General features: G+C 40.4%; 1 non-coding gene and 1 pseudogene across 1 annotated transcript; one reads left to right on the forward strand and one right to left on the reverse strand.

Annotated features, from left to right (window-relative positions):
* The window catches only part of LOC137730957 (aspartic proteinase CDR1-like), a 63,548-nt pseudogene that overhangs the window by 22,733 nt on the left and 13,538 nt on the right, over positions 1–27,277 (reverse strand).
* On the forward strand, positions 17,939–18,049 carry LOC137746359 (small nucleolar RNA R71). The gene has a single exon (XR_011069829.2). It is a non-coding gene; the product is annotated as a small nucleolar RNA R71 (small nucleolar RNA).

Here is a 27,277-nt window from a genome sequence, read left to right on the forward strand (position 1 = left end):
ATAGCTAGGCAACGCTAAAGTTTCAAAAATAGCACAAGGTTTCATAAAACCCTTGCCAAAGGGGGCAGAACCAAGATCTCTTCCAACCAAGATGATCGAAGAAGGTTTTGACCCAAACGAAGAATGCAAACACCGTCAATTTTGCCTCCTCTTCAAATCTTGGAAAGAAGAATGCAAACACCGTCAACGACAAAGAACGTGACCTCACTGAGACTCAAAAGATGTTGAAGGAGCATGGTTACGGAGTTGACAACAACAAAGTTAGGCTTGGCTTCAACCAAATACACCTGTGAAGATTTCAAGCAAAGCAGAAAATGCTAGCTCTCAACATATCAGCGTGAGTGTTGAACAAGATCAAGATAAGCCTAAACCCGCCCCTCGAATGTCAGTCTTTGATAAGCTAAATCGTTCAAAACTCAGAATTTCGGCACTTGTTCACATTGGTAGTCAAGACTAAACTCTCGTCTTCAAACGACTTAGCACGCCAACACCCCAAAGCTCTGTTTTCGAAAGGTTGTCAAAACCTAAGAAACAAAGCAACACATCTAGTTCTCTTCCATGACGGTCGGCCTTGGAAAGACTTGAAGAAACCAAAAAGCCATCTAGAAAGAGGAAGACAACGCCAAAGGAAGAAAAGCTTGACGGTCTAGTAGAAAAAGACGATGTTTGAAGCTTGATTCCCTAAAGGATGAAGCGCCAACCAACCTTGGAAGTTGACACAAAAGGACAACTGAAGGTAAAGAGGTGCACTCTCATCCACACTGTCCAATCTTCACGCTAACAGCCCAAGAGGACGGCACTAAAGATGAGGTCCAAGAAGTCTTCATTGATGATCTCAATGAGCTCAACTTAGGCACAAACGAGCAACTGAAGCCTATCTTTGTAAGTACACTACTAAGTGCAGATAAGATCGAGGAATACTACTAACTGCTATTGGAGTACAAATATGTCTTTGCTTGGACCTACAAGGAAATGCTCGGCCTTGACCCTACCATTGTCGTGCATCGTCTTGCAGTCAAGCCTGGAGCGCGACCGATAAAGCAAACTCAACGACGCTATTGATCCGAACTCATCCCATAAATTAAGGTCGAGATTGACAAGCTAATCGAAGCAGGCTTCATTTGAGAGGTACAATACCCTAAATGGATCTCCAACATCGTTATTGTCCTTAACAAATTTAGATAAATACATGTTTGCGTAGATTTCCGCAACCTTAATGATGCTTGCCCAAAGGATGACTTTCCTTTGCCAATCATTGAAATCATGGTGGACTCAACCACTGGTCACGGGGCGCTATCATTCATGAACTGCTTCTTTGGGTTCAATCAAATCCATATGGCCCTAAAGACGAAGAACTAACAGCCTTTCGCACTCCAAAAGGTATTTACTGCTACAAGGTAATGCCCTTTGGCTCGAAGAACGTTGGGCCTACATATCAACGTGCAATGCAGAAGACCTTCAACGACATGCTACAGAAAAACATAGAATTTTACATAGATGATGTAGTTGTCATGACCAAGAAAAGATCCGATCACTTGAAGGATTTACAAATGGTGGTCGACAAACTATGACACTACAACCTCAAGATGAACCCGTTGAAGTGTGCATTTGGCGTCACCTCTGGAAAGTTCCTTAGCTTCATTGTTAAGCACTGTGGCATTGAAGTGGACCAATTAAAGATTAAAGCCATTCAAAGCTTGCCCAGGCTAAAGAATATACGCGACCTAAAAAGTCTACAAGGACGGCTAGCCTTAATTAGGCACTTCATCTCTAACCTTGTTAGACGCTGTCAACCCTTTAGTTGACTCATGAAAAATGATGCTCTATTCATATGGGATGACTTTTGCTGCAATGCCTTCAAGAGTATAAAATGGTACCTGGCAAGCCCACCTATCTTTGGAGCACTCGTACCTGGAAAGCTGCTCATCCAATACATTGCTGCACAAGAGGGTTCCATTGGAGCACTCTTGGCACAAGAAAATGAAGACCAAAAGGAAAGATTATTCTACTACCGAAGTAGAACTCTCACTAGTGCTGTTCTTAACTACTTGCCAATCAAGAAAATATGCGTTGTCGTAGTCTTTGCCGTCCAAAAGCTTAGACATTATATGCATGCTTACACCATCCACTTAGTTGCAAAATTTGACCTGATCAAGTACATTATATCACAGCTAGGTTTGACAGGGCAACTAGCTAAATGGGCGTTACTCTTCAACCTACACAAGATCATCTACGTCTTAACCAAAGCTGTAAAGGGACAAGCCCTAGCAGACTTCCTTGCTGATCACCTAATCCTAGCCAATTGTAAAATCTCAGATGACTGCCTGATGAGGCTAGAAGTGTATGGTGACTCCAAGATTATAATCAATAAACTATTGACTGAATATGAAGTGAGGAAAGATGATCTCGTCCCATACTTCTGGCTAGCAACTCAACTGCTACAAATGTTCGAGGTCGTGATGTTAGAACATGTGCCAAGGAAAAAAAACCAAGTGGCGGACGCTTTTGCTAACTTAGCCTCAAGTATGGCGCTAGGAGAAGACGAAGCTGTAGACGTGCCAGTTTGCCAAAGATGGGTGATCTCACTTATCACTAAAATGCTACTAAATGACACAAACGTCATCTCAGTACTTCCAGTCGACACTAAAAAGTGGAGGCAGCGGATGATCGACTACTTAGAGCATGGGAAGCTTCCAGACGATCCTAGATACCGCTTTAAAATACATCAACGAACACCTAGCTTCCTCTACTACAAAACAACACTTTACCGATGATTTTTTCGAGGTGTACTTCTAAGATGCCTAGGTGAGGAATAGGCCAATGAAGCTATAGAAGAAGCACACTCAAGCGCATGTGGAGCGCATCTGTTTGGACCAAAGCTACATTTCTAGCTCAAAAGAATGGGTTACTACTGGCCGAGCATGGTAAAGGATTGCCTGGAATATGCCAAAAGGTGCCAAGCCTTCCAATTTCGTGCCAACATCATACATCAACCACCTTAACCCTTACACCTTACAATTACCTCATGGACGTTTGATGCATTGGGATTAGGCGTCGTAGGACCAATCACACCAAAGTCATTTGTAGGAGAAGCTTACATCTTAGCTATAATAGATCACTTCTCTAAGTGGGCTGAAGCCATACCCCTAAGGGAAGTCAAGAAGAAAATTGTCGTTCATTTCATCAAGGAGCATATCATCCACCGATATGGTGTGCCTCGCTACATCATCACCGACAACGGAAAATAGTTCTCCAACTAACTCATGGATGAGCTTTACGAAAAATACTAATTCAAGCAGCACAAATGTTGTCCAACCTTCTAAATAAGGTGATCGGCCGAACAAAGAGAGACTAGCACGAAAGAATAAGCAAAGCACTTTGGGCATATAGGAAGACACATAGGACTCCTACCCAAGCTACGCCGTATTCTCTCGTATATAGTGTGGAAGCTCTTGTCTTGGCATATAGGAAGACTTCTACCCAAGGTCTTTCCAAACTGGAGATCATGTCTTGGCATTACGAAGCACCATCATCACAACTCACAAAACAAAAAGCAAGTTCACATCAAAGTGGGATGGACCTTACGTAATACAAGAAGTCTGCACAAATGGCACCAAATCCACATAATGCTCCTTGCCTGCACGAGCCTAAACTGCACATGGCACAAAATTCCTCGCCATGAGCCTAAACTGGACACGACACAATGCTCATCACCTGCACAAGCCTAAACTGAACATGGCACAATGCTTTTCGCCTGCACGAGCCTAAACTACAAACAACACAATGCTCCTCACCTGCACGAGCCTAAACTGCACACGGCAACATTGCTCTTTGTTCGCATGAGCTTCAAAGGCAATACCTAACGCTCTTTGTTTGCACGAGCTTAAAAGGCAACACCCAATGTTCCTTGTTCACACGAGCTTAAAAGGCTACACCCAATGCTCCTTGCCTGCACAAGCCTAAACTGCACATGGCACAATGCTCCTTGTTTGCACAAGCTTAAAAGGCGACTCCCAATGCTCCTTGTTCACACGAGCTTAAAAGGCTACACCTAATGCTCCTCCCCTGCATGAGCCTAAACTTCACATGGCACAATGCTCCTTGTTCGCACGAGTTTAAGAGGCAATACTCAACGCTCCTTGTTTGCACGAGTTTAAAAGGCGACACTCAACGCTCCTAGCCCGCAAAAGCATAAATTGTGTACAAAAAAACAAACAAAACCAAAATCACCATCAAAACTGCCAAAACCATAAATAAAAAATAAAAAAATCGATCGCTCATTTGAACTATGTCATGACTTGATCCCTCCTCAACTGAGGGTATGTAGGCAACTTGAAACTTCAAAACTTCAAGTACAGTCACATCATCAACAAAAACACAAACACTTTGAGGAATAAAGAGCAAACTCAAGAATGTGAATACTTTATTTCTTTAAAGGAAGAATTCGGCTACAAAGCCGTATTACAAAATGAGCAAAAAAACAAAGACGACTTCTCCAATAGTCGACAAGGTGTTATTTCGAGTCATAGCTCTGCTATGGATGCGATCACCAAGAAGCTCAAATGAAGCTGGCAAATTGTCATGAACATGGTGTGAAGGATTCAAGATAAGAATCCTCGACGTATATCCCTTCTTCTTCATAGTTGGGTGACCAAAATCTATCCCCTCCCAAGATACTTTAGAAGACCACGACTTGATATGCATTGAGTTGTCTTTTGCAGGAAGAACAAGCGCCTTAGGACCAGTCAACGGTGCACAAAGTTTTGACGTCATTCCCCTATCTTCCAAATCGCCATCCTTTGCAAGAATAGTGATGGTTTTGCTCTTAAAGCACTTTAAAAATACCATGGCTGCAATGAAAAAAAAAAAAAGAAAACATAAGCACAAGGTGGGACGGCAAGAAAAAAAAAAAAGAAGAACAAAAAAATTTTGCTTCACTAAAGTAAAAGATATGCGAGACAAACGTCGTAAGCGTTGAAGAATGATGATGGCAAAGTCACAACAATGAGAAGAAATCAGCCACAAAGCTTGGGCAAGCATGGCAAAGAGAGCAGCTACAAGACGGTCCTTCAAAGCATGCTATAGTAGCAAAGAAAACCAAAATGCCATGCAATTGCACTACGCAAACTGACAGCGATTACGCAAGTAGTTTCTTGCACTGCACGACAACATCACCACTAAGGGAAAACTATGAACAAAATGCCCTACACAGTGCAAACCAGCTCCAATCTTTTGCATAGCGCCACACTATAAAAAGTGACGCACTGCAATAAGCTTCAAGCAAGCAGCCCACGGGAAGCACAGCAGCAAAAACCCACGGCAAAGCGCAGCAGCAAGCACATGGCAAGGATGTGAATTGTGAAAAAAGTACACACCCAATTGTCTTATAAATGGGGTCAATTGCTTCCTAATACTATAAGGGAAATACCTACCCAAATAGCAAAGGCAAAATCAAAACAAGGAAGCATATTCCAACCAAAAGAAGGAAGCAAATTCCAAGCAAAAAATGGCAAGTTTCAGCTAATCTGTGCAAGCAGGACGTTTTTGGTGATAATTTAACTTCCCGGAGGAATTTTGGTGCAAGGCCAATTGGAGAAGGAAGCTAAGAGGCTGATGATCGTTGTGTCCAAATTTCATAATTTTCCCTAGAGCCAAACGTTCCAGTTTTCAAAGTTAATCCCACAGAAGCTGTTTTCCCATCAGCACTGCGCAGCGGTGGGAAAATGACGAGTTCAAGGATTTCCTCATTTTTCCTAATGGTGTGTGATAGATGCCTGAAATGATAAGAGATAAAGCTATGTTGCCCATATTTTTACAGAATTTTCCAGAAGAGAAATCGACCTCAAACTGGGCATGCAATTCGGATGACGTGTTTCCCAAACCAACAAGGGAAATACATGCTGTTTTTGCCAAAAAAAAAAAAAAAAAAAAAAAAAAAAAAAAAAAAAACCCAGCAAAGAAAAGAAAAGAAAAAAAAAAAAAAATTAAGGAAAGGGCATCAAGGGAAAGTACCCTTCCTTGCCAAAATACAAAAGGGAATCCCTCCAAAGCAAGGACAAGTCTTTAAGTTTACTAAACCAAAAGGGAAAATACCCTCTTTGCCGTGGAAAAGAAAAAGGAAAGGAAAAAAAAAAAAAAAATGCAAATCGTACTTACCCAAGGACAAGCATTAAATCTTTCCAAAACCTTGAAGGAAATCACCAAAGCTTTCCAACACTTTGAAGGAAATCACCCTCATTACCAACACTTTGAAGAAGGTTCCTACCTAAGAAAGGAAAAACATTTTTGCCGCAACCACAAGGAAAAAATCCAAGTCTCAAAATACACCAAATGTATTTTGTCAAAAATTATGGAAAATCAATACACACAATAAGTATGTGCCGATTTATCCATTTCCAAAATTTCTTTCAAGATCAAGCCTCTACGACCCTTGAAGAAAAGTTTCATTTCTTCCAAGATCAAGCCTCTACGGCCCTTGAAGAAAAGTTTCATTTCATCCAAGATCATGGTTTCATTTCATCCAAGATCAAGCCTCTACGGCCCTTGAAGAAAAGTTTCATTTCATTCAAGATCAAGCCTCTAAAACGAACTTATTCGTTTGATTAATTAACATATTAATTAATCCTAGCCATAAATAATTAAACCATTTCATTATCCTTACTCATCTCCATTGTTTCTTCAATCTCTACCTTACATGATGTATGATCCATTAGGTTCCTTTTAGCGAGGCAATGGGCGATTAGAACTCTTCAAATTGATTGTGAATTGAAGCTTACTTTTCAATTCTCCCTTTAGTGATTATACACCTTTAGGGCTTCCACAAACCATGAGTAACACCTAGCAGTATGTCATGGCTACCTAAGCAAATCAGAAGAGGTAGAGAACCTATTCAGTTTGGGATTACAATGCAATACGGTCTTTCTCTAATACAATACTCTTGACCACATTGTTTGATTTGATAGTTTATTCATGTCTACTATCCAATGTGATTCTCTTACTTATATGATTACCTTGAATGTGATTTGGAACGAATTCCTAAATCTCATACTCTGGCCAAAGATTCTTATTCATATCATAGAGTGTTCTCCCTCAAACGGTTTGAAGGTTAGAGATCCTTTGTTGTGCATTCACTTGCCTCCATGGTTAAGTGGCTTAACCCCAACTATGTCATGGACACACTTTGATGTAGTGACTTTGACATAGTCAAAGATCAAGGACCTAACCATAACACAACTCTGATGCCTTAAGTCAAAAGACTACTTTGCATTATCCCAACCATGAGTTTTCATGTGACATGATTATGAGAACTCCTTGTTGATCGCCTTGAATGGACTCACTCTCTATTGAGCACCTACATGCTTATTTTGGTGTCAGTCACACTAATGACTCGAGACTAGTCACTTTCTTTAAAAGAAGACATAGCACTAACTTTTTGAATCTTTATTAAGAATAAAGAAATGAATCAACCGTTTTGGAAGGTAGAAACAGCATAACAAACTGGATAATACTCAGCTTGCAAGGTCTTGTTCATCAAGCTACTTGAGACTTTGAACTTATTTGGAGAACCCTAAAGGGGTTCAGGAGGTGATGGAGATTTCCCTTGCTTGCGTAGGTCATGTCATTGACCTATCAAGATACTCGTCGCACCAACCATCTTTTGTCAGCTTCTCAAGGTATTTCTTCCACTTCTGGCAGTCATTGGTAGTATGGCCTGGTTCTTGATGGAATGTGCAATACTTTGTCTAATCTAGCCTGGTAAGATCACCCTTCATGGGTGGTGGCAGTTCGAACCAAGAAGTAAGGAATGAAGGCCCTATCTCTTAGGTGATTAGCCTTTGCTTATGCAAAGAGGATTCAACAAAGGTATAATATTTCTCAACTCACTTTGTTCTTGAGTTGAGTCTTGGTTCACCACACTCACTAGGCTTTGAATTTCATGGGTAAAGTTTTGTTTTTTGAGTGCATATAAGCATGATTCCACCTTTTAATTGACATGTATAGATGTTACTTAAATGAACTAGTTTTCACAAATATATCCTTCAACTTTTCCCTATGCTCGACTCTTCTATGTCATGGTCGCGGTGCATATGGCACATTCCTGGCAAGCTAGCGGGGTTGTTCGTAGGCTGCCGGTTGAACTTGAGCCTGATTGAGTGAGTTTTTCTCCGTCCGCCTTGCTGCCTATTCTGATGTAAGGTGGATAATGCTCTTTACGAGCCTAGTTGTGAATGAACATTTTGCCTAGAAAGTTGTCCATGTTGATAATCGGAGTGTGGCCTCAACCGTGAACGTATGCTCGTCTATGGGCTTAATCGGGAGTGCATGCTCCTCCATGCGCTAAGACAAGAGTATACGTTATCCCGAGGACCTAGGCGGGAGTGTAAACTACTAGAATGCTCAAATCTTGGCTAGTTGAAGGGCTGCTTGCCGGGACACTGCTTGAGAGATTCTTCGTCTGCCCTTGTCCTACTTCAGGACACCTCATCTGGGGCACGCTGCATCTCGGCATGCTGCAAGAGCTGATTCACCAAGATAATCTGCTGCATAAGGGTGCTTGTCAACTCTATGACTTGTAAAGACAAGTGTTATTCACCGTTTGGGTTGGAATAGCTTGGACGGAATGCGTCTTCTTAGGTAGTGGAAGTGTGGTAAGCTCTGGGTGCAAGATTTGAATTGGGAAATTTCAAATCTGCGGAGAAATGTGGTGAATATGCCCCCGGTTCAATTGTGGGCCTAAAAATCTAAAGTCGGGATGGTTGAACCAGTCTTGGACCGGTGGGATATGCTTGAAGGTCTACGAGAGTGGGCTACTCAGTGTGTGGCGCATGTGCGTGCTGGGCTTGGGTTGCTCGAGCTGGCTCTTTTTGGGCTTGGGCCCGTGTGAGCTTGAATGGCACCGCTTAGGCCGTGGTCTTGGCACCATGGGCTTTACTGAAGGTGGTTGTTATGGACGCCACCATCGTAGTTGGGACGGTGCCGCCCCGTAGGGGTGGTACGCTCCACTCATCATCGTGTTGAGCCTTGTGGATCGCCGTGGTCCTAATTGTTGAACGTTGGAATTTCCATTTGTTGAGGTTCTAAATCTCTTGCCATTGTATTTTTCTTATATGTTTTATCGAAGAATTTTTATAAATAAAAATTCCAAGAATAAGAACGTACGAAAAATCTACAAACGAACAAGAAAACGAAAAACCTTGAATGCAAGAGTCTTCTATAAGTGTGTGACTCAAACTCTCAATGAAAACACCAATTTATGGATGCAAATTTCCGCCTTCTTCTTTTTGGACGAAAATGCACCTACAAAACAATTAACACCTTAGGTGAAGGGCAATAGCCTCACGTGCCCACGATGAATGCGGGGGTTTGGCCGAAGAACCTCAGATGCCAAAGTTAGAATTTGAGGGAAAAGTGTTCGGAGAAATTTGGAGAATTTAGCAAGAGAGTTGGAATTAGATTTTTCAAGAAATGAGGTGATATTATGTCAAAATAATGTCTTGCTGACACACCCCGACCCGGAATGTCCACTAAGACCCCAAATCGAGCTGTGTTGCCTGACACCTGGAAGGTGACGAAGCCATAAAGTGTGATAGTGTATAAAATGTGAATAAATTTGAATCTAAAAGTGTCTAAATACCAGAGTGCGCTACAAGTGGGAGCGAACCCATTTCACACGCGATGCCAGAGCATAAGTAAAGTACAGTAGTGTGGGTAAGAATCATACCCCTAAAAGTAGCCACCAATACTAAGATTAGCCATATATCCTCGTCGATACATGTTGTTGTCTTCCTTCCTAGTGCTAAAACATGTTTAGTGTAATGGCACAAGTAAGGGTGTCGAATCCACAGGGACTAATTGGACCTATATAATCACTTGTTTTGCAAGAACTCGTTACTAGAGAAATAAAACTAATCAATGTAGGCAGATTTGTTGTTGTAACTTGAAAGCATAAGGAAATGAAGTAAACACAAATAAATGAATCAACAACTAATAAAATGGAATAGTATCAATGGAGATGAAGCTAGGGATTCGATTTCACCATTGCTAAACCAAGTCCATGTTTGTTAAATCAGTTTATACTCAGTCATCTACCTATTTCTTGAGTTTGTTTCACTTGGATATGATCAACCATATGATGTGTGGATTTGATCAAATGTCTCTAATCATGAACCTAATTGTGATGTGCAACTTTGGTTCCTAATCAAGATTATGTAGTGCACAAGAAACTTTCATAAAACCCAAGGGAACACTCGGCAGGATGTTTGCAAAACATTCCCTTCGTTCATTCACATATCCACCAAGATTATGCATGATGTGTGCTTTAATCTTGGCTAAACAACCTGTGGTTAACTCAAATGATGATCAAGCATTAAAATCAACTCACTAAGTCACAATTAAACTGGAGAATGAAACAAGAAATAAATAGACTAACTGAGAATTCTGAATTAACTACATGGCAATCTTGCAAGGCTACATCGAATCCTTAGAGAGAGATTAGTTACACTTCATGTTTACAAAAGGTTTGACATAATAATAAATAACATGACACTTCATGTTTACAAAAGGTTTGACATAATAATAAGTAACATGAGTGAACATAGAATTAATAAGAAGAAACCCTTGAAGCAAAACTGATGTTGAAATCCTTTAAGAGTGGCATTCGGTGTTGGTTCTCCAAGTGTGATGTACAGGAAATGGATCGGCTTAAGGTTGGATGTTCTCTGCAAATGGGAGAGCAAATGAACAGAGATGGAGCGGCTTAGAATGTGTGAATCATGGAATGATCGAAGAACCCCAGAGAAGTGAGTTTGCACGGTTTTTATAGAAGGGAAATGTCACTGCCATCATTAAGAATGGAGCTGGAACTGCACATGTGAGATGGAAGTGCATAAGTGAGCTGGAATGAGTGGGTTTCTGGGGTGGTGGATGCACGGCACTAGGGAAATATGCATGTATATGGCTATTTTAATTGATCATGCATGTGTATTGGCTGCAAAGCTGAAATGGACAACCTGGAATTGGGTGTACAAATCTGGAAAGGGTATGAAAGTGCACGGCATGGGCAAGAGGGAGTTGGAATGGCATAATGTGAGCTGGAACTGCATGGAATGGATGGATTTCTGGGATGTTGGATGCACGGCACAAAGATAATATGCATGTATGTGGTTTATTTAATCAAAAGTGCATGTGCAATGTCTGCAACAAAGGAGTGGACAACCTGGAATTGGTTGTACCAAGCTGGAACAAGGGATGAAAATGCACGGCATGGTGTGTGATGTTGATGTAAAAGTGGTTGAATGGTTTAATTAATGGGAGTGGATATTTTTGGTGCAAAAGGGAGCTGGACAAGGCAAGGGAATACACGGCACAAGTTATGTGGAATAAGCAAGGTGTCCGAATGTTTTTGCCTTGTTTAGAACCACCCAATGTGACTCCAATGCACCACTTTCCTAACACATCTTCTCCTGAATTTCAGCAGCCACATTAGTCCTAGATTCCTCATTTGGACTTCAAATTAACTCCCAAGAATCCTTTCCACGTTTGTAATAATGCTCAGCTACCAAAGGCGTGCTTTTGCTTCATTTGCCTTCCAATTAATCTTATTACACACTTAGCTGCACACTAACACCAAATAATGTAAAATGCAACTAGTTTAATCCAAAACATCACAAAGACGCCAAATAAGGAAGATATAAATGCATGCAAAATGTGCCTTATCAAATACCCCCAAACCTGGTTTTTGCTAGTCCTCGAGCAAACTTAAAACTAAAACACACAAAACACAAACATCTAACTAAACCACTTTCGCTGGCCAAACGATTGCACTAAGCATGTGCAACAAGCCTTTGAACCCCTAGGTGTCCCTAATTGGAGGAGTTGTGTCTCCTGAGGGTTTACAGTGATGACACCCACAAACATCTACAAAATCTGCAAACAATTTGGTTACTACATGCTTTAAACAAACTAATAAGAACCAATGAAGATTTTGTCATACATTCACACTCAAAAGTTTGCCACTCCAAAGAATCGTATCAATTGTAACGTATAAAGATATTTCTCCGTGTCTTACAACTTCAAGGTCACCATACCCAAATGCTTAAGATAGAATTCAACTCAACTCTACTCCTCACATCTTCTCCTCAAGTTCTCACTCAGATCCTAAGGTTTAGTCTCTCCACAACCATATATGAGTGAAATTATGTAAAGGGAATCAAAATTCTCACATATGAAATCTGAAATGGAAGCACAATTTCTGAGTAGATCTCATGAAATGAATCAAATGCTAAGAATATAGATAACACACATACTTACCATCACCCATGAATACATCCTCAATGATCAGCTAGGTCTTTCTCAAGATTGTAATGCAAGGCTTAAGGTATAGGTTACGAAAGAAGTGATATGAAATACTAGAGCTTGGGGCATACCAAAGTGTCCTTGAGGATCATGCTCTTCACTTGCATTTGTCTTCTTTTTTTTTTCTTTGTTTTTGGCGTCCAGGCCCTATGCATTATAATGAGGGGATTTGGAACTTGTATCCATTTTGACTCTCTCTTTTTTTTTTTTTTTTTTTTTTTATTTTTTTTTTTATTTTTTTACAAACATCTTCAACATAGGTGCCCTTGGTACACGCCACAATCTTGTTCTAAGCTCAATTTACCTTTAGTCTTCATCACATTGGTATTCCCCAAACTATAAGGTTTGGCTTGTAATGGGCTAGAATGGGTAGAGTATGATGTGGGTGATGAAAGAATTAGGCTAAAGTGTTTGGCTGCAACAAGGGTGAATGGAGCACACAAAGGGATAGGATTTAAGCCTTTGAGTAGTTAAAACATGCATAGCCTAACATCATCTCATTGAGTTCATTCATAAATGATACTAAACATATGGTATCTGCAACGGAGAGTAATTCTTAGTATCCAAACAAAATAGAAGTAATGAGATCATTTAGAGTGAAATTGAAAGAACAAGATAGGAGTAGAAAAACTTTAAACCCTCTCAAAGAAGCAATTAGGCTCAAAATAACTCACTAGGGTAGTCTCCACTATTCTTCTTCCAGAATTTGAGTATGGTACCTCTATCATCATATCTTCAAGAGTTACAGCTTTATAAATAACAACAAGATTCAAAACTTTCTCATAGCAACCCAATAGTTTGTTTGCAAACATAGCCTTCATATACATTCATATTAGTAAGCAAAAACACACTTAACTAAACCAAACACAAAAAAAAAAAAAAAAAAAAACAAACCAAACCTTCCATCCCATACCCCCAAACCTAACCTAAACATTGTCCTCGATGTTTTAAAATTGTATGCAATGCAAGTAGGCAAAGAATATGGCATGGTAACAATATAAACACAACATAAAGAAAGAACACAAACCACACTAGGTTGCCTCCTAGCAAGCGCTTTATTTAATGTCTAGGCAAGACATGGTAGCTTGTTCATGGTGTTGTAAACTCAAGAAAATCTACAACTTGATACACTGGTTCTTCCTCCACTTTTTCCAAATATGGTTTCAATCGCTGCCCATTGACTTTAAAAGAGGTGCCATTCTTCATGTTCTCTATCTCCACAGCTCCGTGGGGAAATGTTTGTAGCACTTTGAATGGTCCCACCCACCTAGACTTCAATTTACCTGGAAAAAGTCTCAAACGTGAGTCATACAAAAGTACTTTCATACCTTGGTGAAACTCCTTCCTTAGGATGGCCTTGTCATGATAGAGCTTAGTCCGTTCCTTGTAGATTTTGGCATTCTCATATGCCTCATTTCTAAGCTCTTCCAACTCATTAAGTTGGAGCTTCCTTGCTATTCCAGCATCCTTGTAATCAAAGTTGAACTTCTTGATGGCCCAATATGCACGGTGTTCAAGCTCCATTGGCAAATGACAAGCTTTCCCAAACACAAGGCGATAAGGACTCATGCCAATAGGGGTCTTATATGCTGTTCTATATGCCCAGAGTGCATCATTTAACCTCAATGACCAATCCTTCCTTGTAGGGCTCACAGTCTTCATCAAAATGTTCTTGATCTCCCTGTTGCTAATCTCCACTTGTCCTGAGGTTTGAGGATGGTACGGGGTTGCCACTTTGTGGTTGATGTTGTACTTCTTCATCAAGGATTCAAAGGGTTTGTTGCAGAAATGGCTGCCACCATCACTAATAATAGCTCTTGGGGTTCCAAACCTACAAAAAATCACATCTTTAAGAAAATTCAAAACAACCTTATGATCATTAGTTCTTGTAGCAATGGCTTCAACCCATTTGGATACATAATCTACTGCCACTAATATGTATAAGTAGCCAAAAGAGGATGGAAATGGTCCCATGAAATCGATTCCCCAAACATCAAAGAGCTCCACCACCAAAATGTTGTTCAATGGCATCTCATTTCTTCAGCTAATGTTCCCCATTTTCTGGCACCTATCACACTTCGAACAAAAATCAAAAGCATCCTTGAACAAAGTAGGCCAAAAGAAACCAGATTGTAAAACCTTTAGAGATGTCTTTTTGGCACCAAAATGTCCCCCACATGCCAATGTATGGCTGAATGTTAGAATGCTTTGTTGCTCACTCTCTGGGACATATCTCCTAATGATTTGGTCAGGGCAATATTTAAACAAATATGGTTCGTCCCAAACGTAGTGCTTTACCATGGCAAGGAACTTCTTTCTTTCCTGAAAAGAAAGGTCATTTCTCATTACACCACAAACAAGATAATTAACAAAATCAGCATACCATGTTCTTTTTCTTGAACAACAAGGAGTTGTTCATCTGGAAATGATTCATTTAGAGGCAAAGGTGGTCCAACTCCATGGTTTTCATTAAGCCGTGACAAATGGTCAGCCACAACATTATCACTTCCCTTCTTATCTCGAATTTCCAAGTCAAACTCTTGTAGTAAGAGTATCCATCTAATTAAGTGTGGTTTAGCATCCTTTTTTGTCATCAAATACCTAAGGGCTGCATGATCAGAAAACACAATAACTTTAGATCCCACAAGATATGACCGAAACTTTTCTAAGGCAAAAACAATAGCAAGCAACTCATTTTCAGTTGTGGAATAGTTAAGTTGAGCATCATGTAGAGTCCGGCTTGCATAGTAGATCACATGTGGAAGCTTGTTCACCCTTTGCCCTAAAACTGCACCAATAGCATAGTCAGAGGCATCACACATTAATTCAAAAGGTAAAGACCAATCTGGTGCCATAATAGTAGGGGCCGAGGTTAGTTCATATTTCAAAGTATTGAATGCATCCATACAAGCCTTATCAAAATGAAATACAACATCTTTAGCTAACAGATTGCATAATGGACGAGTGATCATTGAAAAGTTCTTAATGAAACGACGATAAAAGCCCGCATGTCCCAAAAAACTTCTTACTCCCTTCACAGTGGTGGGAGCTACCATATTGGTGATGACGTCAATTTTGGCTTTATCCACCTCCATTCCTTTGCTAGAGATTACATGTCCTAACACAATTCCTTGTTTCACCATAAATTGGCACTTTTCCCAATTGAGAACCAAATTTGTTTCCTGACATCTTTGGAGTACTAAAGAGAGATGGTTAAGACATTCGTCAAAAGAGGAACCAAACACTGAGAAGTCATCCATAAATACCTCAATGAATCTTTCTACCATGTCAGAAAAGATTGCCAACATGCATCTCTGACATGTTGCTGGAGCATTGCAAAGTCCAAAAGGCATTCTCCTATATGCAAATGTGCCAAAAGGGCAAGTAAAGGTTGTTTTCTCTTGATCCTCCGGAGCAATTGCAATTTGATTGTAACCCATTTGCTATCAGAAATGGGATATATGATCCCCACATCTAACAACTTCAACACTTCATTCCTCACAACTTCTTTCATGTGTGGATTGAGCCTTCTTTGTGGTTCACAGGTTGACTTGGCTCCTTCCTCTAAAAGAATCCTATGCATACACATGGTAGGGCTTATTCCCTTGATATCTGCAATAGACCAACCAAAAGCCGATTTGAACTCTTTTAACACCCTAATTAGTTTATCTTCTTCATTTGGGGTGAGGTCAGAAGCTATGATAGCTGGAAGAGTTTCAAATTCAGCTAGATATGCATATTTTAGATGTGGTGGAAGTGGTTTAAGTTCAAGTTTTGGTGCCTTAACAGTGGAAGGAGTTAGATGTGACATCGATGATTCTAAATGCTCTAAAAGAGGTGAAACATTCAAAGGATACGATGTAATGCTTCCAATGCAGCTACTTCTTCCATGAGTGCATCTTCTTCATCAAACTCATCTTGAGATTGACTCAAAACAGTTTGTAATGGTTCATTAGATTGTGCCTGCAAGAACTTAGAGAAAACAAGTGAATCAAGCACATCAATGGCATAACAATCAAGAGATGAAGAAGGATGAGAAAGAGACTCAAACACTTTGAATTGAACTGTCTCTCCTAACACTGTCATAGTGAGGAGTCCATTTTGCACATCAATGATGGTCTTGGCCGTGGCCATGAAAGGTCTTCCAAGCAAGATAGGCAACTCTCGGTCATGTATAGGAGCTTCTTCCATGTCTAACACTACAAAATCTGCAGGCAAGATTAGTGTATCAACTTGAACTAGAATATCTTCTACTATACCTCTTGGATATTTCATGGATCTGTCTGCAAGTTGTAAGGAGATGGTGGTGGCTTTCAAATCCCCCAAACCTAGTTGAAGGTACACGGAATAAGGCATTAAGTTGATGCTGGCACCCAAATCAAGCATCGCCTTCTCTACTTTCTTGTCCCCTATGGTGATGTTGATAGAGAAACTACCAGGATCCTTGAGCTTTGGTGGAAGTTTTCTTTGCAAAACGGCACTCACATTCTCAGACACCACTACCTTCTCATGTGGTCCATACTTCCTTTTGTAGCTGTTTAACTCCTTGAAGAACTTCCCATACGCCGGCATGTTCCTAATGACATCAAGCAAAGGCAAGTTAACATTCACTTTACTTAGTATATCAAAAATTTCCTTAAATGACTTATCCTGCTTGCTCTTGGCAAGTCTTCCAGGGAATGGTATTGGTGGAGTGTATGGTTTCTCGGCCTTGTGAAGATTTGGTGCTTCAAATGAGGAAGTAGCATGGCTTGGTTCCTCATTTGGTTTCTCATTTTCTCCTTGAGTAACTCCTGCATTCACATGATCAGATTCATTAGTAACTTCATTGCCAACTCTATTATCAATAACCTTACCACTTCTAAGTGTAGTGATTGCTTTGGCTTGCTCTTGGTTCCTTTGGAGTATCACGGGTTGGCTTGGAAACTTTCCAACCTCTCTTTGGTTCAAGGCATCTGCAATCTGCCCCAATTGTGTCTCCATTTTGGTTAGGGCCGCCAAATGTTGTTGGAGAGTGCTATTTGTGGTATGTTGGAATTGCAAGGTATTTTGGGCTAACAACTTAACCGTATCCTCAAGAGTAGTGGCAGGTTTTGGTTGGAAATTTTGGAATTGATTGTTGTTCTTCCATGAAAGGTTGGGATGATCTCTCCAACTTGAGTTATATGTATTGGAATACACATCATTCCTTGGCCTTTGATTGTAAGAATTCATGAGGTTCACTTGCTCTTGAACATACTCGGGGTAAGCCTCCCTAGATGGACATTGATGAGTAGGATGGCTTGGTATGTTGCAAATGGCACACACTTCATTTGCTTTTGGCACCATGTTGAGCACGGATTCAAGCTTCCTTTCTAGGTTAGCTACCTGTAACAAAAGATCATGATTAGAGCTTGTTTCATAGACTCCAACTTTCTTACCCTTTAAATCTTTGTGTTGAGCATTAGACCCCAACATCTCATAAATGTTATATGACTCTTGAGCATTCTTTTTCTTCAAAGCTCCACCTGCTGCATTATCAACAGTTGATTGACATGTTTGGGTTAGTCCATCATAGAAAATTTGCATTTGTAAGTGAAAAGGTAACCCATGGTGTGGACATTGCAGCAAAAGGCTTTTAAAGCGCTCCCAACACTCATTGAAAGGTTCTCCATCATCTTGTTTGAAGTTGAAGATTTGTCCCCTTAATGTGGCTGTCTTTTGAGTGGAAAAGAACTTCTCCAAAAACTTCTTAGCCACGGCATCCCATGTGGTGAGGGAACCTGGTGTTAGAGTCATCAACCAACTCTTGGCCCTATCTTTCAAGGTGTAAGGAAACACTCTCATCCTCAAATTTGCTTCACTTACTCCCTGCAAAGGTAAACCACTCACAACATTGTAAAACTCTTTAATATGAGCTAAAGGGTCTTCAGTAGGTAAGCCATAAAAAGAGGGAAACATATGGAAATGTGAAGATTTAAGATCATAGTTTCTAGCTTCTGTGGGCAGCAAGATGCATGAAGGTGAATTTGGTATGATTGGTTGAGCAAAGTCCTCCAAAGCTCGAAGCTCATCTTGGTTGCCCGCCATATCTTCTTCTCTTTCCCAATTAAAGTGCTCAGATCCTTTACTTGTTGAACTAGGTGAATTCTCTTCCTCTTCTTCACGGATAATGGAGGAACTTGATGGCACAAAGTTGTCCAAAGTGTTGCCCTTTAACCGTTCAATTCTTTGGCCTAACTCAGCAAGTCTATTTGACATATACTACAAGAAACAAAATAAAACAAGTTTGAATAAAAATTAGAAATCTACTTAAAATGAACAGAACAAAGTTTAATAGCAAACAAGCAATTACAAGAGACTGAAATCAGTCCCCGGCAACGGCGCCATTTTTGTTGTTGTCTTCCTTCCTAGTGCTAAAACATGTTTAGTATAATGGCATAAGTAAGGGTGTCGAATCCACAGGGACTAATTGGACCTATATAATCACTTGTTTTGCAAGAACTCGTTACTAGAGAAATAAAACTAATCAATGTAGGCAGATTTGTTGTTGTAACTTGAAAGCATAAGGAAATGAAGTAAACACAAATAAATGAATCAACAACTAATAAAATGGAATAGTATCAATGGAGATGAAGCTAGGGATTCGATTTCACCATTGCTAAACCAAGTCCATGTTTGTTAAATCAGTTTATACTCAGTCATCTACCTATTTCTTGAGTTTGTTTCACTTGGATATGATCAACCATATGATGTGTGGATTTGATCAAATGTCTCTAATCATGAACCTAATTGTGATGTGCAACTTTGGTTCCTAATCAAGATTATGTAGTGCACAAGAAACTTTCATAAAACCCAAGGGAACACTCGGCAGGATGTTTGCAAAACATTCCCTTCGTTCATTCACATATCCACCAAGATTATGCATGATGTGTGCTTTAATCTTGGCTAAACAACCTGTGGTTAACTCAAATGATGATCAAGCATTAAAATCAACTCACTAAGTCACAATTAAACTGGAGAATGAAACAAGAAATAAATAGACTAACTGAGAATTCTGAATTAACTACATGGCAATCTTGCAAGGCTACATCGAATCCCTAGAGAAAGATTAGTTACACTTCATGTTTACAAAAGGTTTGACATAATAATAAATAACATGAGTGAACATAGAATTAATAAGAAGAAACCCTTGAAGCAAAACTGATGTTGAAATCCTTTAAGAGTGGCCTTCGGTGTTGGTTCTCCAAGTGTGATGTACAGGAAATGGATCGGCTTAAGGTTGGATGTTCTCTGCAAATGGGAGAGCAAATGGACAGAGATGGAGCGGCTTAGAATGTGTGAATCATGGAATGATCGAAGAACCCCAGAGAAGTGAGTTTGCACGGTTTTTATAGAAGGGAAATGTCACTGCCATCATTAAGAATGGAGCTGGAACTGCACATGTGAGATGGAAGTGCATAAGTGAGCTGGAATGAGTGGGTTTCTGGGGTGGTGGATGCACGGCACTAGGGAAATATGCATGCATATGGCTATTTTAATTGATCATGCATGTGTATTGGCTGCAAAGCTGAAATGGACAACCTGGAATTGGGTGTACAAATCTGGAAAAGGTATGAAAGTGCACGGCATGGGCAAGAGGGAGTTGGAATGGCATAATGTGAGCTGGAACTGCATGGAATGGATGGATTTCTGGGATGGTGGATGCACGGCACAAACATAATATGCATGTATGTGGTTTATTTAATCAAAGGTGCATGTGCAATGTCTGCAACAAAGGAGTGGACAACCTGGAATTGGTTGTACCAAGCTGGAACAAGGGATGAAAATGCACGGCATGGTGTGTGATGTTGATGTAAAAGTGGCTGAATGGTTTAATTAATGGGAGTGGATATTTTTGGTGCAAAAGGGAGCTGGACAAGGCAAGGGAATACACGGCACAAGTTATGTGGAATAAGCAAGGTGTCCGAATGTTTTTGCCTTGTTTAGAACCACCCAATGTGACTCCAATGCACCACTTTCCTAACACATCTTCTCCTGAATTTCAGCAGCCACATTAGTCCTAGATTCCTCATTTGGACTTCAAATTAACTCCCAAGAATCCTTTCCACGTTTGTAATAATGCTCAGCTACCAAAGGCGTGCTTTTGCTTCATTTGCCTTCCAATTGATCTTATTACACACTTAGCTGCACACTAACACCAAATAATGTAAAATGCAACTAGTTTAATCCAAAACATCACAAATACGCCAAATAAGGAAGATATAAATGCATGCAAAATGTGCCTTATCAATACAAACTCAGCAGTTAAAACCTAAAGGGGGTACAAAACAGAAAGTGTGAGTAAGCAGTAAAACAAAAGCTTCCCAAAACTATTACCTTTCTAACAGTAATAACCCCTCACTGTAATTCCCTTATCGTTTTCTATAGGACAATACTACACACACACACACACACACACACACACACACACACACACACACACACACACACACACACACACACACATATATATATATATATATATTTATATATCCACCCATGCTAAAAAATGGCCAAAACCACGGGTATGCCGTGTCCATAGACTCTGCAATGCATTAACAAGTAGGCCAAATGAACTTAATCAATATAAAATGATACATCAGTCGGAATCACCAAACGTGACCCATACGACTGTACTCATATCTCATCAATCAATGCAAGCATATAAGTCGGGAGTCATCTCTAGTGACCTGTACGACTTATCCATATCTCATCAAGCATTCCTGCACACAAGTCAAAACCACCTCTAGTGGTCTGTACGACAGGACTGGGTGTATATAAGTGCGCTTAAGTGCTACGGTCACGTGAAGGCTAGGCAAATAATCGCGGGTCACCTACGAGTCGGAACCACCTATAGTGGTATGTGCATGTGCACCTACCTTGAGTCCAAGGTGAGCGTAAGGTGCGGGAGGTGAACATCACATGAAGGACTGTGCCCTGGCCACGGGCGGGAGCACTAACACCGGAGTGCAGGTACCCATATCTCATCAATCAATACTAGCATACAAGTCGGGAGTCACCTATAGTGACCTGTACGACTTAATCTATAGCTCATCAAACATCCCTACACACGAGTCGGAACCACCTCTAGTGGTCTATACGACAGGACTGGGTGTAAATAAGTACGCTTAAGTGCTACGATCACGTAAATACTGGGCGAATAATCACGGGTCACCTACGAGTCGGAACCACCTATAGTGGTCTATAGGACAAGCCTATGCACCTACCTTGAGTCCAAGGTGAGCGTAAGGTGCGAGAGGTGAACATCACGTGAAAGACTGTGCCCTGGCCACGGGCAGGAGCACTAACATCGGGGTGCAGGTTTATGAGCTCTCAATGTATCTCAATATAACATGTACAACTTATGGCAACCATTACGACAGTATCGGAGTTGCCTAACATATAAATGTAGTCATGCTATAACTCCATTGATTCAATTAATACCATAAACTCACCTGAACTTACCTGGGTGTCCTGCGTTCACCTTTGCACTTGAAAGCATTCCCAATAATTATGTGCAAGTAATATACATATGGATATACCATGATGCAATCTAATACTCAACCATGTCATAGCATTTTCAATTATATACAATACGGTGTGAAACGTACAACCAATAACGCCCTACTCCCGAACTACTTATTTTCAGGGATAATTATCCATGACAACCCAATTAACACTAATTTAACTAACTAATTCACAAAACTAAAACTTGCCTTTACCAATTTCCTTCGCATTACTAGTTTCCCAAATAAGGCTTTTGTCTCAAATATATTATGGATGCATCTAACGTCTCGTTAGACTGCCTACGTACCCTAAATAAGGATCAAGCCATTCGTAGTTCATATTAGTACTTCAAGCATTCACAATAATTATATGAAGGTAATATACCTAATCAATTTAAAAGTGTCGATGGAACTATCAATAATATGTACGATAAAAGGAAAAGGTCCACTCACCTGGAGTCTACGCTATGATTCTCTAGCGCACACATCGAGGCATCCTGAATGATTAGTGCCTGTGACCAATTATCGAATCACATCTCAAAATTCTTATCAGTAGAATATGTAATTCACATAAAACACAACCTCAAGGGCATTCTAAAATAGTTTGAGACCCATTGACCACAAGTCAACAATCGATCAAAGATCGACGGTAGGGTCACAACCCTGTATAACTCGAACTGGAAGATCCGCATATCAGATTTCCAATCTGCAACTCCCAATGATCCATAATATGTTTCTAGAATAACATATTAAAATTTCATTACGATCCAACGGTCGGATCTCCACCAATTGCCCAAAACCAAGTGGCGGTTAACATTTATTTTACTAACTTACAAATCCAATTCAGGAAAATCCGTACGTTGGATTCCTGATCTATAAATTCCTATGATCTTTAAATATTACGCATTATAATGTATCAAAGTTTGGTGACGATACCATGGTTGGATCGTATCGTAACGAATTTAGGTTCCAACGATCAACCTACGTCATTCAAATAACAAAACTAAATTTAAGAAATTCGACATAGCCTAAAAATAGCATTGGTGGCCCATTGGCCATGCGCCGTAGCACGCGCCGCAGCGGGTGGCAGTCGGCCACCCCGACTCGCCGGAAAATCCAACTATTTCCAAAAATTCTCAAACTTCACATAAATGAAGATCTCATTGAGTGGAGCAACTTTCATACCTGCCATGAAGTCCAAAAGTGGATGGAAAATGGTCAATTTTTCCCACAAAGCCAACGGGCGCCTAAAACTTCCCAACGTCGATTCGTCGTCTACGGTGGCCTCAAACCGCCAACTTTCGTGGCCTCAAACCGCCACATACCGTGTCTAATCAAGGTGGTTCCTGGGTGGGTTTGGTAGAGGGGAATGTGAGCTTTAAGATGGTGGTGGTGGCGTCGAAAAAATCCATCGGAGTTGGCCGGAATAGGCCTTGGAAAATGGGTGATTGCAAGGGGAAAAATGCACGGGAAAGCTGGGAGCTTTCTTCTTTTTTTTTTTTTTTTGTTTTTCTTTTTGTTTTTCTTCTTCTTTCTTTTTGATTGGCTGAAGGCTTTCCTCCTCTCCTCTAATTGGTTCCTTGTCCCTTTAATTTAATTGGTCCACTATTCCCACAAGGTGGGAATTTAAATAATTTATAACTAAACTTTAAATAACCATTTTCAAACGTCCATAACTATACTGTTATAATCCAGACTCGCAAACAGCTTTCACCTATGCGTTCACACCAACGAGTACTACGAGAATATGTTAAAAGAATAAGTCATACATCTCTCTAGACGATGGTCAACATAAGTCAAAATCTTTGCCTCTATGGCATTTTCGTAAATTCACGCTTTTAAAATAAAATAAAAACGTAAAATTTGGAACGGGGTGTCACACTTGCAATCAATTAGGAAATTAATTAGAAAATTAATCCTATTTTGAATGAATAATTGAAGGTTACCTTGTGGGAAGGATTTGATGAGGATGAAAGAACTAGGTTTTGAATAAATACCTATTTTGATCACTTTTGACCTTGATTGAGTTGTGATTGTCCACTGCTTACGCGTAGGAGTTCTTGTGTGCCTCGAGGGTAATTTTTTCTTTTTAACCGAAGAATCCACGTGTCGCCTCGATTATTTTTGGCTCCACACCTTGTATCACCTTCACTTATTCTCTGTAGAATTTTAAGCATTGGTGAAGGGTGGATGGCACCACTCCATTCTCATGGAACCAAGGCCTTCCTTAGAGCAAGCGATAGAAAGTTCTTTCGTCAATCACATGGAATAGTGTGCTTGACTTGAGTTCGCCAATGGTCATCTCGACTTGGAATGTACCCATTGCTCTTTGTCCTTCTTGGTTAAAACCTTGAATTAGAAGGCGGCTTTGGGATAATTCATCCACCTTGATGTCGATTATGGTCATTGTTGACTTTGGCATGATGTTTATGGTCGATCCACCATCCACAAGCCTATGGTTGATTTTGTTCTATCTTACGTAACTAGAGACAAAGAGAGGACGATTGTGAGGCTTTAACCCTAGTAGCAAGTCTTTGTCAGTGAAGTTGATTGCGTCATGGGTGGCACAACATGTGGCATATTCATGTGGCCAAAGTTTCAAGCCTTTATCCTTGCTTTCTTGCACCTCATGGTCGTCGGGACTTACCAAGACTAGTACTAGTGCTTTTCGCATCTCCTTGGGCAATCGTACTGCCTCCTCGATGCTAAAGTGTGCCAGCAGGCTTTCTTTAGGCATGGGAGTTTTCTTTTGCTCTATGACCATAGCTTTGCCTTTCGAGGGTTTTTTTATCTTTATTTCAACCATGTGGCAGGCAACGGTAATGCACTGTCGGAAGAAGTCATTCGGGAAGTACTTATGCAAGTAGACGGGAATGCATGGATATTACTCCATAGGTTCCCCAGCGTACGTTGGTTTAGCAGCTTTTACGTTTCTTTTGGGTTTCCTATTTTTGCGACGGTGGTGCTTTCTCCCTTGTTCCACCTTTGGCCGTGTGACTTGTGCTCTTGGCTGTCTTGTCTTTTCGTAGGTCACCAACGTCTACCTTTCTTCATTGTTGGTAGGTACATCTTGGTCGTTTGCCCCTAGCGATGGTTGTGCAGAAAGTGTCGTGCAGCTTGAGCATGGACGGGAGTGGGCATGCGTCACTTGGAAAGGCACATAATCGAAGGATCCAAACACAATCGTAGTAGTGTGAGTTGCGACCATGTCTTCAAGGTTAATCTCAATTTGCCCTTATTATGCCAGCTTCATGATGAGCGACTTGAGGACGAAGCATTTGCCAACCAGATCATTCACGATACGATGGTATTTACAGTACCTAGGATTGTTAATGCGATTCATCTCTTCGGGGCGCTTAGGTAACTCAATCACCTGCATTTCCAGCAAGTCATCTAGCATTGCAACCACTTTAGAATCAGGAAAATGGTACGTTTTCCACTCTAGTTCCCTTAAGGTGTTTTTGTACCTGTCTTAGGTATGAGAAGGCTCACCTCTCTTTATCTCATTCGTTCTTTTTTCGGAGGAAATCTTAAAGGGTGCGGATGAGGGCTTGATGGAGGTAGTGTTGACGGTAAAAGCTTCCTTGGTGGGCTTCTTCCCAGTCTTGTAGACCTTCAGACTAAACACCTTGTCTTTCTTGAACTTGATGAATGGCTATTTTTCCCATGATTAGCAATACTTAGCTCATTTCAAAAAGCTGATATTTGCAATCCAGACTTAATAAACGCCATCTGTGGATGTAATCGACGACAAGTTCGTCCTTCCACTACTTCGTATTTGTCAGCTCTAGCATGCTTACAATGCGGTGATTATTGTAGAAGTGGTTAAGGAATTCCCTTTCAAGCTAATCCCAGTTATTGATAGATTCGGGCTCGAGGTCGGCATACCAATCAAAGGCCTTAACTTTCAGTGAACGCATGAATTATTTGATGAGGTAGTCTCCCTTTGTCCCATCGTTGTTGCAAGTTTCGATGAAATGGGCAATATGTTGTTTGGGATTGCCTTTTCCATCAAATTGCATGAATTTTGGCGGCTGATAACCCCTTAGCATCCTCAAGGCATCAATCTTCTTAAAATAAGGCTTTGAATACAACATAGAGTCATGTGAGCTCCCTTCATACTATGTCTTGATGGTACTAGTGATCATCTCCTGCAGCTACTGGATAGAAAAAGATCTCATGAGCGTCGTTGCTTGGTCCAGCTTCTCCTCGACTTTTTTTATAGGAGGCTCCTCATCTTCATCAATTTCCATCTTTTGTAGGTCAACCTTTGGGTCGTGGTCAGCTTTTTCGTCGTCCTGTGCCTCTAGTCGGTTGACGAGTATGGTAATTTGCAAGTTATTTTCCTCCACGGTCTGTGTTAGCCTTGCAATTGCTTCATTCATTTGAGCTAGCTACTCCTCGATGGAAGTTGCACTAGTAATCATAACTTGCATGGCTACAGGATACGAGATGTTACTTAAGTCGGCATCAGAAGTCAATGACTCAAAGTACCTCATTGGGCTTTCTTGTTGGAAGTATGCCCACAAAGCCATTCATTTGATGTAATAACTTTTGGAATACTTATTATGTTAAACTATTATATGTTCAATGAAGGGCAAAGCTTATTATTAATCACTTTTTATTGTATTATGTGTTTAAGCAATAAGGGAATCCAAGGAATGTATTTAATCTAAGAGAGAAGTGATTTAAGTAAGTTAGATTAACGAGACCTTTCTTTTATGTTCATTCCTAAAACGTTCCTAGCCATAGGATTGCCAATTGGGCATTGACAATCCACTAAGGTTAGTATGTGTTATGTTAACTCAAGCACGAGTATGACTAGTCTCAAGTCATTTAGTGTTGGACACTGAGACAAACACATAGGTGCTCAAAAGGTAATTCAGTACACTAAACAACGATCAAAAAGAAGTTCGAACATACATGTCATGTAAGAACTCATAAGTTGCAATATGCAAAGTAGTCCTTTGACTTGAGGCATCATAGATGACTAATGGTTAGGTCCTTAATCTTTGATCATGTCAAAAGCATTCCATCGAAAGTGTCCACAGCATTGTTGGGATCAAGCTATCTAGTCATGTAGGTATATGAATGCACAACAAGGGATCTCTAACCTTCCATGGTGGAGGAAGAAGACTCTAAGATATGATTCAAGAGTCTTTTGCCAAAGCATACGAATATGACTTAGGAAGTTTGTTCCAAATCATATTCAATTGAATCATACAGAGAAGTATCATATTGGATAGTAGACATGAAACAAACTTTCACTCAAACAATGTGATTAAGAGTATTGTATTAGACAATGACCATATTGCGTTGTAATTGTAACTAGATAGGTTCTCCAACCACTTTTACTTAGCTTGGGTAGCCATGACATACTGCTAGGTGTCACTCAT

This window comes from Pyrus communis, chromosome 16, assembly GCF_041283825.1.
Source record: "Pyrus communis isolate YQ-2024b chromosome 16, ASM4128382v1, whole genome shotgun sequence".
Lineage (NCBI taxonomy): Eukaryota > Viridiplantae > Streptophyta > Magnoliopsida > Rosales > Rosaceae > Pyrus > Pyrus communis.